Genomic DNA, 13,901 nt, shown 5'->3' on the forward strand with positions numbered 1-13,901 from the left:
CCGCGTGGCTCTTGTGGTAATTTCATTTTTGGTGCATGTCTGAAATTTTTATTTTTGGGCGTGCGTATTGGCCGCGTGCCAAGTGGCATTTGACGCGCATAGGTCATTACCGCCCGGTTACCGCGTGAAACTTTACCGCTAGGTCAATGGCTGGCGGTAAGGTCTCAGACCCAAAATAGACGTGCGGCAATTTTCATTTTGCCGCACGTCCATTTTCGGCAAACATTTTTAAAAAGGCATTTTTCTACAGGTGCGCTGAAAAATGATTCTGTGTGCGCCCAAAACACGCGTCTTCACTACCGCAGGCCATTTTTCAGCACAACTTTGTAAAAGGGTCCCCTAGAGAAATTCTGATCCCTGTTAAAGAGAATACTGAAATCAAAGCAATGGTAGTGCTATACAAATGTTAATAATAATAATAATAAAAGCAATAAGACAATTTGCTAGTTTCTACTTTTATTAAGATTACATCTCATAGGAGAGGTTGGCACATGTTTTCATTATTTTATGGCCACGCTCACAGTTGTCTCCTTTCTATTGCTTGCCTTATCCAGAGGCTTTGGCATTTGCATTTGCGGGTTTTACTTCTCCTCCCAGGCAGATTTTCTCTTTTCCAGAGAAGCAGCGGTTATATTGACCATCAAAGCAGCATTTCTGATCAGGGGGGCACTTATTCTGTTCACCACACATGTCATAACAAGCAAAAAAGGTCTTTTGCTTCGGGACTTTTTTGCATACAGGACATTCGCAATTATCCTTATCTGAAAAACATCCAGAAAAAAAAAAAAGAACAGTTTATCCATATTAATGTATGAAGATCTCAAACTTTGCAAAGTCGTTTTAAGGTGGTCATATTATTGTATTGCATTTGGAGAAAACTGGTTTCTATTACATTTTTTTCAAAAGTAAAAATGATGGGCCCAATATTCAGCGAGATTTAACCGGATTTCATCTCACTGACTGTGCCAAAACTGGATATTCAGTGGCTCTTATTAAATAGTGCCATTCAATGTCCAGGTAGACCAACAAGCAGGGGTGTGCTGGTAAATTGTTAACAGGGGGCTCTTGTCTTGTCTAGAAGGTAGGTGAGCCCTTAGGTCCCGTGAGGCCCCGAAGGACCTCAGAGGACAGCCGTGCAACCCTAAGACTTCACCCGCGGCGACCGCCGTTCACCGGAGATTGAGCCTCCAGCTGCAGGTGGCCAACGGGACTTCCGGAACTGCGGGGTTGACGAACTGACCCAGTACCGGAACCGGGAAGGGCAAGAGGAAACCAGAGAAGTCCAGAGACAGGCACCAGGACAGAGCAGGCAGCTCGCAGCGTCGTCCAAACACAGGCAACAGGTCAGGGCAGGCGGCTAGCAGAGTTTTCCAAAAACAGTCCAAAGGTCAAACCAGGAGAACAAGGGAACGTACTGAAAACTCGAACACACAAAGACTGGCCTCAGGAAACAGAACCTGAAGCAACGTCCTGTTTCAACCCCGCTCCTTAAATAAGGTCAGCAATCAACCGCCCAGCCCCAGCCGACATGGCCGGCCAATCGGAACCCGTCTACTGAATAAATCCTTCTGGTTGGTTCTGTCCGGCTTCTCAGGCGGGGCTACAGCACCGAAATCCCAATCTAGTTCTTCTGAGGCGGAGCTTCGGGCTCCTGCACCCGAATGTGGGGAAGACGCCGGCCATCGCGTCTCGGCGCCATCCTCCCCGCTGGCGCAAGCACGGAGCCCATAGCTGGCGACCGAGAGTCCGGAAGCCGCGATCGCCGGCCCCCAGGCTCGGCCCCGGACAGGGCGGCCATCGCCGCGGCGAACCCCGGCTCTCAGCCGTGGCCTCAAGAAGGCCAGCCATCGCCGCAATAGACACCGGCTCTTGCTACCCGCAGAGGAGCAGCCGGAGGGAGCGACGGATGTGACAGCTCTCTCTCGCCAGTAAAGTAAAAGAGAATTCAGGAGGGGCCCAAGCCCACATTTTGGGATCCATTTGTTAAAGTAGCCATGGAGAACCGGCTCCCAAAATTCTTAAAAACTTAACAAACGGTTCTCGAGAGCCTGTGAGAGCCTGCTCCAGCACACCACTGCACACGGCACTGCCTAGTGCCCAACACCCATTTCTATGACTGTATTTAGTTGCGGTCAAAAAACAAGGAGTGGGAACTGGATCAGGCTCTTCGAAAGCAGACTCAGGACTCCAAAGTGAAATTATAGGTGTTTATTTAAGCTGAGTCAACACAAGTACCATTTCACTTGTTATTCATTTTTTCATTCATCAATGGTCTTTTTAAAGACCAGCTTATATTTTACCAGACGTATTGCCAGGGAGAAATGTGATTGTCAAGTACACGCATTTGAGGCAGGCACGTGTGTGCCGAAACATGGTACCATGTCGAGTCAGCTTAAATAAACACTTACAATTTCTCTTTGGAGTCCTGAGTCTGTTTTTGAAGAGCCTGATGGAATGGAAATGGGACTTCATATACCGCCTTTCTGAGATTTTTGCAACTATATTCAAAGCGGTTTACATATATTCAGGTACTTATTTTGTACCAGGGGCAGTGGAGGGTTAAGTGACTTGCCCAGAGTCACAAGGAGCTGCAGTGGGAATCAAACTCAGTTCCCCAGGATCAAAATCCACTGCACTAACCATTAGGCTACTCCTCCACTACCAACATTCCATGTAGAAGTCGGCCCTTGCGGATCACCAATGCGGCCGCGCAGGCTTCTGCTTCTGTGAGTCTGACGTCTTGCACATACGTGCAGGACGTCAGACTCGCAGAAACAGAAGCCTGCGCAGCCTTCTACATGGAATGTTGCTAGTGGAATAGCAACATTCCATGTAGAATCTCCAATAGTAGCAACATTCCATGTAGAATCTCCAATAGTATCTATTTTATTTTTGTTACATTTGTACCCTGCGCTTTCCCACTCATGGCATGCTCAATGCGGCTTACATGGGGCAATAGAGGGTTAAGTGACTTGCCCAGAGTCACAAGGAGCTGCCTGTGTCTGAAGTGGGAATCGAACTCACTCCTTCAGTTCCCCAGGACCAGAGTCCACCACCCTAACCGCTAGGCTACTCCTCCACTGCAGTATCAAACGGGTAGGTTTTTAGCCCAGATAGATGCTTCCCCGGTCCTATGCACTCTTTTATACACCACACCTAACTTTAGGCGCATTAAATAGAATAGCGCTAGGTGCTTTAATCATACACGTCAGATTTTAGACGCCATTTACAGAATCTGGCCCTTTGTGTGCAAACATTCACATCTGCGCTGGAGCATGCAAAAATGTCTGCAGCTTCCTTTTACCTGTGATTTCTGTAGCTGTTCGGGGGTTGTTTTAAAAAGACATGTGGGTACTTACACGTCTTTACAAAATAGACCCAAAACAAGTTGCCCACTTAACATCCCAACCTATGCCACCTGGTATAAGCCTACTCTCCAACCCCCTGTTTATAAAGCAGTGTGGTAATGCCGACACAGCCCATTCAGAATAAACGGGCTGTGTCGGCATTAGTGTAGCTGTGTAAACTGGGGGGCAAATGTGTAAGTAAGGAGGTAATCTGATAGACTTTACATGTTGAAACCAGCTTTACATAGAACTTATTTTAGAAACCCTATTCAAGGTTTACATACTTAAATTCTTCCATTTACACATGTTTGTGCAACATAAGTGAAAAACCTGATTTTAGAAAATCGGTATTTATCAGGGGAGGACTGACAGGGATCTGGGCCCCAGGCAATAAATGGGTTCTGGGCCTGCCCCCGCCTCCTGGGTCCCATTTCCCTCCCCATTCACCCCTGGGTCCCACATCTCTCCCCCTCCCCAGATCCAACATCTTATTCCCGCTCCCCCCCCCAGATGCAATATCTCTCCCTCTCATTCTTTATCCCTCTCCTTGATGCACCATCTCTGAACCCCTCCACAGCTCCATCATCTCTGCCCCGCCTCCCTTCCCCAGGGCCAATATTTCCCCCTTTCTCCTTTCTATCCCTGGATCTGGCTCTCTCCCCTCGTGTTTACCTCAAAAGTCCCTTTCTCTGTATAGGGCCCTGACTGACTGCTGCTGACAGGAACCTCTCCCCCTTGCGGAAGCAGGAACTTATGTCAGAAAAGGGCAGGTTGTGACACAGAGAAGGTTCCGGTCAGTGACAAACAGCCGGAGCCCTGTATGTCAAAAAAAGACTTTTGAGGTAAACGGGGGGAGGGGGTTAGAGAGGCGGAGTGTCGGATCTGGGGATACAGGGGAGAGAGATGTTGGACATGAGAGGAGGAGGTACTGGGCCCCCCCCAACTGCACTGGGTCCTCAGGAACTGCCTGGTTGCCCAAACGGTCAGTCCGCACCTGGTACTGATACATGTAAATCAGCACTATGTGTCCTCACTGGCCTCCCACTTAGCCATCTATCCCCCCTTCAGTCCACTCAGAACTCGGCTGCACGTCTTATCTTCCGCCTGGACCGATATACTCATATCACCCCTCTCCTCAAGTAACTTCACTGGCTTCCGATCAGGTACCGCATACAGTTCAAGCTTCTCCTACTAACCTACAAATGCACTCAATCTGCAGCCCCTCACTACCTCTCTACCCTTATCTCCCCTTACATTCCTACCCATAACCTCCGCTCTCAAGACAAATCCCTCCTCTCAGTACCCTTCTCCACCACTGCCAACTCCAGGCTCCGCCCTTTCTGCCTCGCCTCACCCCATGCTCCCTGAGCCCATACTCCAGGCCCCCTCCCTGCCCATCTTCAAATCCTTGCTCAAAGCCCACTTCTTCAATGTCGCCTTTGGCACCTAACCACTACACCTCTACTCAGGAAATCTAGACTGCCCCAACTTGACATTTCGTCCTTTAGATTGTAAGCTCCTTCTATGTTTGTGCAGCGCTGCGTACACCTTGTAGCGCTATAGAAATGGTAAATAGTAGTAGTAGTAGTACTACTACTACTACTATTTAGCATTTCTAAAGCGCTACAAGGCATATGCAGCACTGCACAAACATAGAAGAAAGACAGTCCCTGCTCAAAGAGCTTACAATCTAATAGACAAAAAATAAAGTAAGCAAATCAAATCAATTAATGTGTACAGGAAGGAGGAGAGGAGGGTAGGTGGAGGCGAGTGGTTACGAGTAGGAGTAGTAGTAGTATTTGCATGGGGCTTGGTTTGGGTGTGATGTGGCAGAACCAAAATCTACACATGTATTCCTCAGTTCAGAAAAGCAATACATTTATATATGTCAATATTTCAACGTGAGGATTTATAGCTTCTGCGTCGCATGTATATGTTTTAAAAAATGCTTATTTGAGCCAGCTCTTTACTGGAGGGATGAAGAGAGTTTTCCCTCTTAATCTCTTCTTGGTTATGTCCCTTCTTCCTCTGTTCCTTCTACCCTCTCTACTGTCATTGTATTATTTCATCAGTTCATTGTAAGCCGCTTTGAGGCCGCTTTCAGTGGTATAAAGCGGGGTCTAAATGTCTTCTGTGTTTGTGCAACGCTGCGTATGCTTTGTAGCGCTATAGAAATGCTAAATAGTAGTAGTAGTAGTTCTGCATAAATAAATAAATAGTGTCGTGTCTATGTATGTTTGTATAATGACAGACACACATGTAAGTGTTAACACACGTGTGAAATACCAATTTGCATGTGCACATATCAGCATTTACACGCTTAAGTTGTTGCAGTTCCTTTGTTCAGATTATTTAGCACATATTTTTGTAAAATGATTGGTCCTTCTGTACATACCACCACTTACCCTGGCACGCACGCATGTGTTTTAGGAAAGACTCCATGCTGGCAGATTCTTTTGGGAACGGGGATGGGGCTTGATTTACCGCCTTTCTGTGGTTCCATTCAAATTGGTTTATATATTATATACAGGCACTTATTTTGTTCCTGTATATTTGGCCCAGAGTCACAAGAAGATGCAGTGGGAATCAAGCTCAGTACACCAGGAACAAAGCCTGCTGCGTTAAACACCAGGAGGGGTCCTTTTACAAAGGCCCGCTAAAAATGGCTTGTAGTGTAGGCGCGGGTTTTGGGTGCACGCTGATCCATTTTTCAGCACGCCTGTAAGAAAGGCCTTTTTAAAAAAGTTTTGACGAAAATGGACGTGCGGCAAAATCAAAATTGCCACGCGCCCATTTTGGGTCTGTGACCTTACCGCCAGCCATTGACTTGGCGGTAAAGTCTCATGCGGTAACCGGGTGGTAATGACCTACACGTGCCAAATGCAACTTGACGCGCTTCCACTACACGTGCCCGAAAATAAAAATTATTTTTCAGCTGCGCGTATCGGATGCGCGCCAAAAATGAAATTACCGCAAGAGCCACACGGTAGCCAGGCAGTAACTCCATTTTGGCACACGTTGGGCGCGCATAGAGCCTTACGCAGCTTAGTAAAAGGACCCCTAGGTTACTCCTTCATTTTTCTAAAACACTACTGTCCCGATCTGACATGTATTGATTCTGATTTCCACATTCTGTCTAAAATGAATCTAAGAGCATTTTATAAAATTTTCCTCAATATAAACATATGAAAGTAGATACAGGGAGCAATCCTATGCATACTTTTATAGTTATTTAAAGTGGCGTTACTTGGGGAGGAGTTACAAAATGTCAAAACATACATGTGTCATCAGCTGTCGTACTCATGCATATTTATTTCTGCTCTGGTACAGATGCAAATATGTGCATTAATGCTTTTGCTGCTGGTTGAATGCATGAATGGCGATTTTATCTGCGAAGGTACATGTTTTATTTATTTAGACAGGCTTGATGTGCCGGCAATCACATCATAAATGCAGCAAAGCGGTTTATAATCAATAGGGGCCCTTTCACTAAGACGCATAGAGGGGCATAATCGAACGGGGCGCTCAAGTTTTCCTGAGGGCGTCCTCACAGAACGTCCTCGGGAAGGGACGGGGAAACCCGTATTATAGAAAACAAGATGGGCGTCCATCTTTCGTTTCGATAATATGGTCAGGGACGCCCAAATCTTAACATTTAAGTCGACCTTAGAGATGGTCGTCCCCGGTTTTCAGCGATAATGGAAACCGAGGACGCCCATCTCAGAAATGACCAAATCCAAGGCATTTGGTCATGGGAGAAGCCAGCATTAGTAGTGCACTGGTTCCCTTGACATGCCAGGACTCCAACCGGGCACCCTAGGCGGCACTGCAGTGGACTTCAGAAATTGCTCCCAGGTGCATAGCTCCCTTACCTTGGGTGCTGAGCCCCAGGGCCGTGCCTATGGTCTCTGGTGCCCCCCTGCAGACTGTCAGTTGGCGCCCTCCCCCCATGTGGCACAAGATGCAAAGGAAATAGGAGCTGAAAGATGGAGTGCATCTTTGTGGGATTGCTGAACAAATAGAAGGTTTACAACCACTTAGCTTTTCGTGCTTTTATGTTCACGAAATTAGTAATTAAATCTTTGATATCTAACGGGCACATATTTCATTCTCAATAGCAATCATGGCAAGGCTTACAAGCCTTTCTTGTGAAATACTTGATCGCAAATAATCCTATATAATAATTCTCACCTCCAACAGGATGTGCCTGGGACCGTGCCTCCCTCGGAGGTGGTCTGCCAGGCAGGCACGCACTGAGGTCAGTGACAGCTGCGTGTTTCCCTACTCCTCCCCCTGTGTTACAGCCCACTGCACCCCCCCTTCCGCGACCCAGTCGACCCCCCTTCTTGGCGAAAACCATCCACCGCCGCCGTCCAATACCTGTGCTGACTGGGGACCCCAACCCCCATCAGCCGAAGTTCTATGCTGGCCTTTGCGCCATTGCTTCTTCAGTGATCTTTGATTCAAGTTCCTCTGCGTGCGTCTGACAACTTGGACACAAAATCATTGAAGAAGCAACGCCTCGAAGGCCAGCACAGGACTTCTGCTGACGGGGGTTGGGGGTCCCCTGTCAGCACAGGTACTGGATGGTAGGGGACGGTTTTCACCGAGAAGGGGGGTCGACTGGGTCGTGGAAAGGGGGGGTGAAAACGGAGGGACGGCAGAGTCTGGAACAGCGAGGGAGGGAGGGTGGGGAATGGCCTTGCTAGCGCCAGTTTCCTTCCCTTTTGAAACGGGCATTTTTTACTAGTTTTTTAATGATTTTTAACCGAGAAAATGATTGCTCACCACTTGCCACACTGACAGGAATTGTCAGCAATATTCTTAGAAACAAATTCTATACATTGCAAAATAAGATAGCAGATGTAAATTCTCAAAGTGGACATATTCCAAACACTAAAATGAAAATAAAATGATTTTTCTCTACCTTTGTTGTCTGGTGACTTTCTTTTTCTGATCATTGATAAGTCTCTGACTCTAAAGTTTAGCAAATTCATTAAAGCAAAATATATTTTCACATATCACAGACTCTTCCTATCCAAGGAGAATCTTTTATATAAAAACAAACAAACAATCAAACACATCACTCCAATATAGTGTCACATTGGGGATTCAGATCTGAAGGATAAAATATATAAAATTTTAAAAAATAGCCTCAGTGTAACAGGGAGCCTGACTTTTGTGCTCCACTGTAAATATTACCATCAAAGGCTTCCACCAGCTTCCAAAAAAAAAAAAAAGAGAAAAACTCCCAGAATATTTCAAAAATTGTAAAGAAGTGGGAGAAAAGTCTGTGTTTAAAAAACAGAAGGGAGGGTAACACAATTTAACACAATACAGATCCAAATACCCACAACACTAAATCTCACTATGAATATAAATCACCCAAAAGGACACTAATTAGCAATCCCTCACTAGACTAAAATCCTCATTCAAACAGAGAAGCCTTCCTACAAGTAAAGAAAACTCAAAAATAGAGCAAAAACTCTTATAACATTACTAAAATTGCTTAAACTTCCATCCTTACTAATGAATGGATTCTAATTCTGACAAAAAGTAAACTTTACTTAGCTCAGAACATCCAAATTGTCCTGACAGAAGTGCAGCCTCATAGGATTTTCACAATCTGTGGGGTTTCTCCAAAATTAAAGTGTCCAATTTCCTACTGTCGAGAAACAAGGAAATTGGACATTTTTGCCAGAAGGATAATATAAATTGGAGGGGGCTTGGCGTAAGGGCTCAGGAAGTTTATTCCAAGCATAAGGTGAGGCGAGGCAGAATGGGCGGAACCTGGAGTTGGCGGTGGTGGAGAAGGGTACTGAGAGGAGGGATTTGTTCTGTGAGCGGAGGTTTCAGGCGGGAACGTAAGGGGAGATGAGGATAGAGAAGTAATGAGGGGCTGCAGACTGAGTGCATTTGTAGGTAAGAAGGAGAAGCTTAAACTGTATGCGGTATCTGATCGGAAGCCAGTGAAGTGACTTGAGGAGAGGGGTGATATGAGTATATCGGTTCAGGCGGAATATAAGACGTGCAGCAGAGTTCTGAACGGATTGAAGGGGGGATAGATGGTTAAGTGGGAGGCCAGTGAGGAGTAGGTTGCAGTAGTCAAGGCGAGAGGTAATGAAAGCGTGGATGAGAGTTCGGGTGGTGTGCTCAGAGAGGAAAGGGCGAATTTTGCTGATGTTAAAGAGGAAGAAGCGACAGGTCTTGGCTGTCTGCTGGATATGCGCAGAGAAGGAGAGGGAGCAGTCGAAGAGGACTCCGAGGTTGCGGGCGGATGAGACGGGGACGATGAGGGTGTTGTCAACTGAGATTGAGAGCGGAGGAAGAGGAGAGGTGGGTTTTGGCGGAAAGATGATAAGCTCAGTCTTGGCCATGTTCAGTTTCAGGTGGCGGTTGGACATCCATGCAGCAATGTCGGATAAGCAGGCCGATATCTTGGCCTGGGTCTCCGCGGTGATGTCTGGTGTGGAGAGATACAGCTGGGTGTCATCAGCGTAAAGATGATACTGGAAACCATGAGATGAGATCAGTGAGCCAAGGGAAGAGGTGTAGATTGAAAAAAAGAAGGGGTCCAAGGACAGATCCATTGCTAAAGAATATGGTGTCAATCCCAGTCAAATTTCACATATTTTGAAGCAGAAAGACCAGCTTCTGGAAGACTGGCAACACAATACAAATCCACACCGGAAATGAAAACGGGCGGGAAAAGCTGAGGAGGTAGAAGATGCTCTTCTTCGGTGGTTTTCTCAAGTCAGGAGCAGACAGTGGTCCACTGTTTATGGAGAAAGCTAATCAGCTAGCTGAAAGTCTTGGACTAACTGAATTCAAAGCCACTGCTAGATGGTTGGAAAGATGGAAGGAGAGGAACAACATAAAATTCAAGAAACAGTATGGTGAAAAACAAGATGCTGATGACTTTGGTGCTGAAAATTGACTTGTTTCAGTTCTTCCTACCATCTTGAACGAGTTTGCACCTCATGACATTTTCAGTGCTGACGAAAACGGACTCTACTGGTGAGCGATTCCTGATGGAACACTTGCATTCAAACAAGCCAAAACTACAGGAAGTAAAACATTGCAGGACCGACTGACAATCCTCCTTTGCTGCAATATGGATGGGAGTGAGAAGTTGGAACCTCTCATCATTGGAAAGAGCAAACAGCCCAGTTGCTTCAAGAATCTTAAGTGACTTCCTGTGTCATACGAGGCTAACGCAAATTCATGGATGACTGGGGATTCTCCAGGACAAGCAGGCTGCTTGTTCTCACGACTGGGTTGACGTCCACGGCAGCCCCCACCAACCGGAAGAAAACTTTGCGGGCGATCCTGCACACAGGGCACGCCCACCGCGCATGCACGGCCGTCTTCCCGCCCGTGCGCGACCGTTCCCGCTCAGTTTTTTCCAATTCCACGCTGGAGAGAGACGTGTTATTGTCTCTCTCTCTGTCAGCCCCGGAAACCGGATCGCAGCCTAGCCGCGGTTTTTCTCCTTCGTACGTGTTCGCGTATTTTCTTTTGTTTTGATTGTAACAAAAAATATATATATATATATATATAACAGTGTCCTCGTCGTTCTTAGCCTCGAGGGCGCTTCGTTGCGGCCTTGTGGCTGCGCGGTCATTTTCTTTTTCGGGTGTGCTTTTTCACCACCACCATCCACGACTTTGACTTTGCCGACGCAATTTTCTGTCGATGTCCTCGAAGGTCCCAAGTGGATTCAAGAAGTGTGGTCGGTGCGGCCGGCAGATCTCGCAAACCGATACCCACGCTTGGTGCCTCCAGTGCCTCGGCCTGGAGCATAATACCAAGACGTGCACCTTGTGTCTTGGCTTAAGGAAGCGGACACAGGTGGCAAGGCAAGCTCTTCGGGACTGTCTTTTCGGAACTTGCGCCGGCCCTTCGACGTTGACTTCGACGGCATCGGTGTCAACGGCCGGATCTTCGGTACTGGTACCGATGTCGACGAAATCGGCGCCGGCTATGGCACCAACCCCAGGAGTACAGGTACCGTTGGCCCGCCGGCCTGCCGGTGACGGCGGGGGTGAGCGGCCGCGCGGGCATTCGGCCCCGGCCACTCCCTCTACCTAGGGCCATCGGGACCGAACCCTGTCGGATCTGACTCCTCGAGGCCGGGGGGGTTGTACCTCCTCTTCATCTCTGCCGCCGAGCGCCAATGACGGGCACTGAAAGAAAGCCAAGAAGCACCATCATCGGTCGCCCACGGCGCATGGAACTGCCAGCTCCGGCACCTCGAGGAAGCGGCAGTGCCGAGAGGAGCATTCCCCCTCGGTTGAAGAGGTGTCGCTGCGCCAGTCCGCAGGTGCTTCGGTACCGTCTCCTGGACCCGAGCAGCTTCTGGCACCGACGGAGGCGCCGGTGTGCTCTAGCCCGATGCCGAGGCCTCCGACGCCGCTTGCGGCACCGGTGTCGACCGCCACACAGGTGGAGTCCCCGTCGACGTCGATGGAGGGAGCTTCGTCCACCGCTCAACGCCATCACTGAGGACGTGGTTCCTCGCAGGCGAGATGGGCCCGGTTGAGGTCTGAGCTGTAAGAGCTCATGTCCGACACCGAGGAAGAGGCCTCATGGGGGGAGGAGGAGGACCCCAGATATTTCTCCTCAGAGGAGTCTGTGGGCCTTCCCTCCGACCCCACTCCTTCACCGGAGAGGAAGCTCTCGCCCCCTGAGAGCCTCTCCTTTGCCTCCTTCGTCAGGGATATGTCTATCTGCATTCCCTTTCCCGTGGTCTCTGTGGATGAGCCGAGGGCTGAGATGCTCGAGGTCCTCAACTATCCATCACCACCTAGAGAGTCTTCCACGGTGCCGTTGCACAATGTCCTCAAAGAGACACTGCTTCGGAACTGGCTGAAGCCATTATCTAACCCCACCATCCCCAAGAAAGCGGAGTCCCAATACAGGATCCACTCAGACCCAGAGTTGATGCGGCCTCAATTGCCTCATGACTCGGCGGTCGTGGACTCTGCTCTCGAGAGCACGGAGTTCGAGGGATACCGCCTCGGCGCCCCCTGGGCGTGAGTCTCGCACTCTGGACTCGTTTGGGAGGAAGGCCTACCAATCTTCCATGCTCGTGACCCGCATCCAATCATACCAGCTGTACACAAGCATCCACATGTGGAACAATGTGAGGCAACTGGCGGACCTGGTCGTAAAGCTCCCTCCGGAACAGTCCAGGCCTTTTCAGGAGGTGGTCAGGCAGCTGAAGGCATGCAGAAAGTTCCTGTCCAGGGATATCTATGACACCTGTGATGTGGCATCTCGAGCTGCGGCCCAAGGTATAGTGATGCGCAGACTCTCATGGCTGCGTGCCTCTGACCTGGACAACCACACCCAGCAGCAGCTGGCGGATGTCCCTTGCCGGGGGGATAACATTTTTGGCGAGAAGGTCGAGCAGTTGGTGGACCAACTACACCAGCGGGAAACCGCTCTCGACAAACTCTCCCACCGGGCGCCTTCAGCATCCACCTCTGTAGGTGGACGTTTTTCCCGGGCCCGGCAGGCTGCACCCTACGCCTACAGCAAGCGTAGGTACACCCAGCCAGCCCGAAGGCCTCCTCAGGCACAGGGACAGTCCCAGTGCGCTCGTTCCAGTCAACAGCGTGCGCCTAAGCAGCCCCCTGTGCCTCCACAGCAAAAGCCGGGGACGAACTTTTGACTGGATCCATGGGAACATAGCCGCCATCAAAGTGTCCGTACCGGATGACATGCCAGTCGGAGGGAGGTTGAAAGTTTTTCACCAAAGGTGGCCTCTGATAACCTCCGACCAGTGGGTTCTCCAAATAGTGCGGTGCGGATACACCCTGAATTTGGCCTCCACTCCACCAAATTGCCCACCGGGAGCCCAATCCTTCAGCTCCCATCACAAGCAGGTACTTTCAGAGGAACTCTCCGCCCTTCTCAGCGCCAATGCGGTCGAGCCCGTGCCACCCGGGAAGGAAGGGCAGGGATTCTATTCCAGGTACTTCCTTGTGGAAAAGAAAACAGGGGGGATGCGCCCCATCCTAGACCTGAGAGGCCTGAACAAACACCTGGTCAAAGAGAAGTTCAGGATGCTTTCCTTGGGCACCCTTCTACCAATGATTCAGAAAGACGATTGGCTATGTTCCCTGGATTTAAAGGACGCTGACACTCACATCCCGATACTGCCAGCTCACAGACAGTATCTCCGATTCCGTCTGGGAACACGGCACTTTCAGTATTGTGTGCTGCCCTTTGGGGCTCGCCTCTGCACCACGGGTGTTCACGAAGTGTCTCGTGGTGGTTGCGGCGTATCTACGCAAGCTGGGAGTGCACGTGTTCCCGTATCTCGACGATTGGCTGGTCAAGAGCACCTCAGAGGCAGGAGCTCTTCGGTCCATGCGGTGCACTATCTACCTTCTGGAGCTGCTGGGGTTTGTGATAAATTACCCGAAGTCCCATCTCCAGCCAGTCCAATCTCTGGAATTCATAGGAGCGCTGCTGAATTCTCAGACAGCTCAGGCCTTTCTTCCCGAAGCAAGGGCGCAGAACCTTCTATCCCTTGCCTCTCAGACC

General features: G+C 49.2%; 1 protein-coding gene across 1 annotated transcript in view; it reads right to left on the reverse strand.

The window, feature by feature from the left end:
* Positions 1 to 439: 439 nt before the first annotated feature.
* The window catches only part of LOC115482439 (collagen alpha-6(VI) chain-like), a 76,366-nt gene continuing 62,904 nt past the window's right edge, over positions 440 to 13,901 (reverse strand). Inside the window, exon 5 of the mRNA XM_030222186.1 lies at positions 440 to 761. The gene's annotated coding sequence lies outside the window, so the exon portion shown is untranslated. The remainder of the gene's footprint in view (positions 762 to 13,901) is intronic.

The sequence above is a fragment of the Microcaecilia unicolor genome, chromosome 13 (assembly GCF_901765095.1).
Source record: "Microcaecilia unicolor chromosome 13, aMicUni1.1, whole genome shotgun sequence".
NCBI lineage: Eukaryota > Metazoa > Chordata > Amphibia > Gymnophiona > Siphonopidae > Microcaecilia > Microcaecilia unicolor.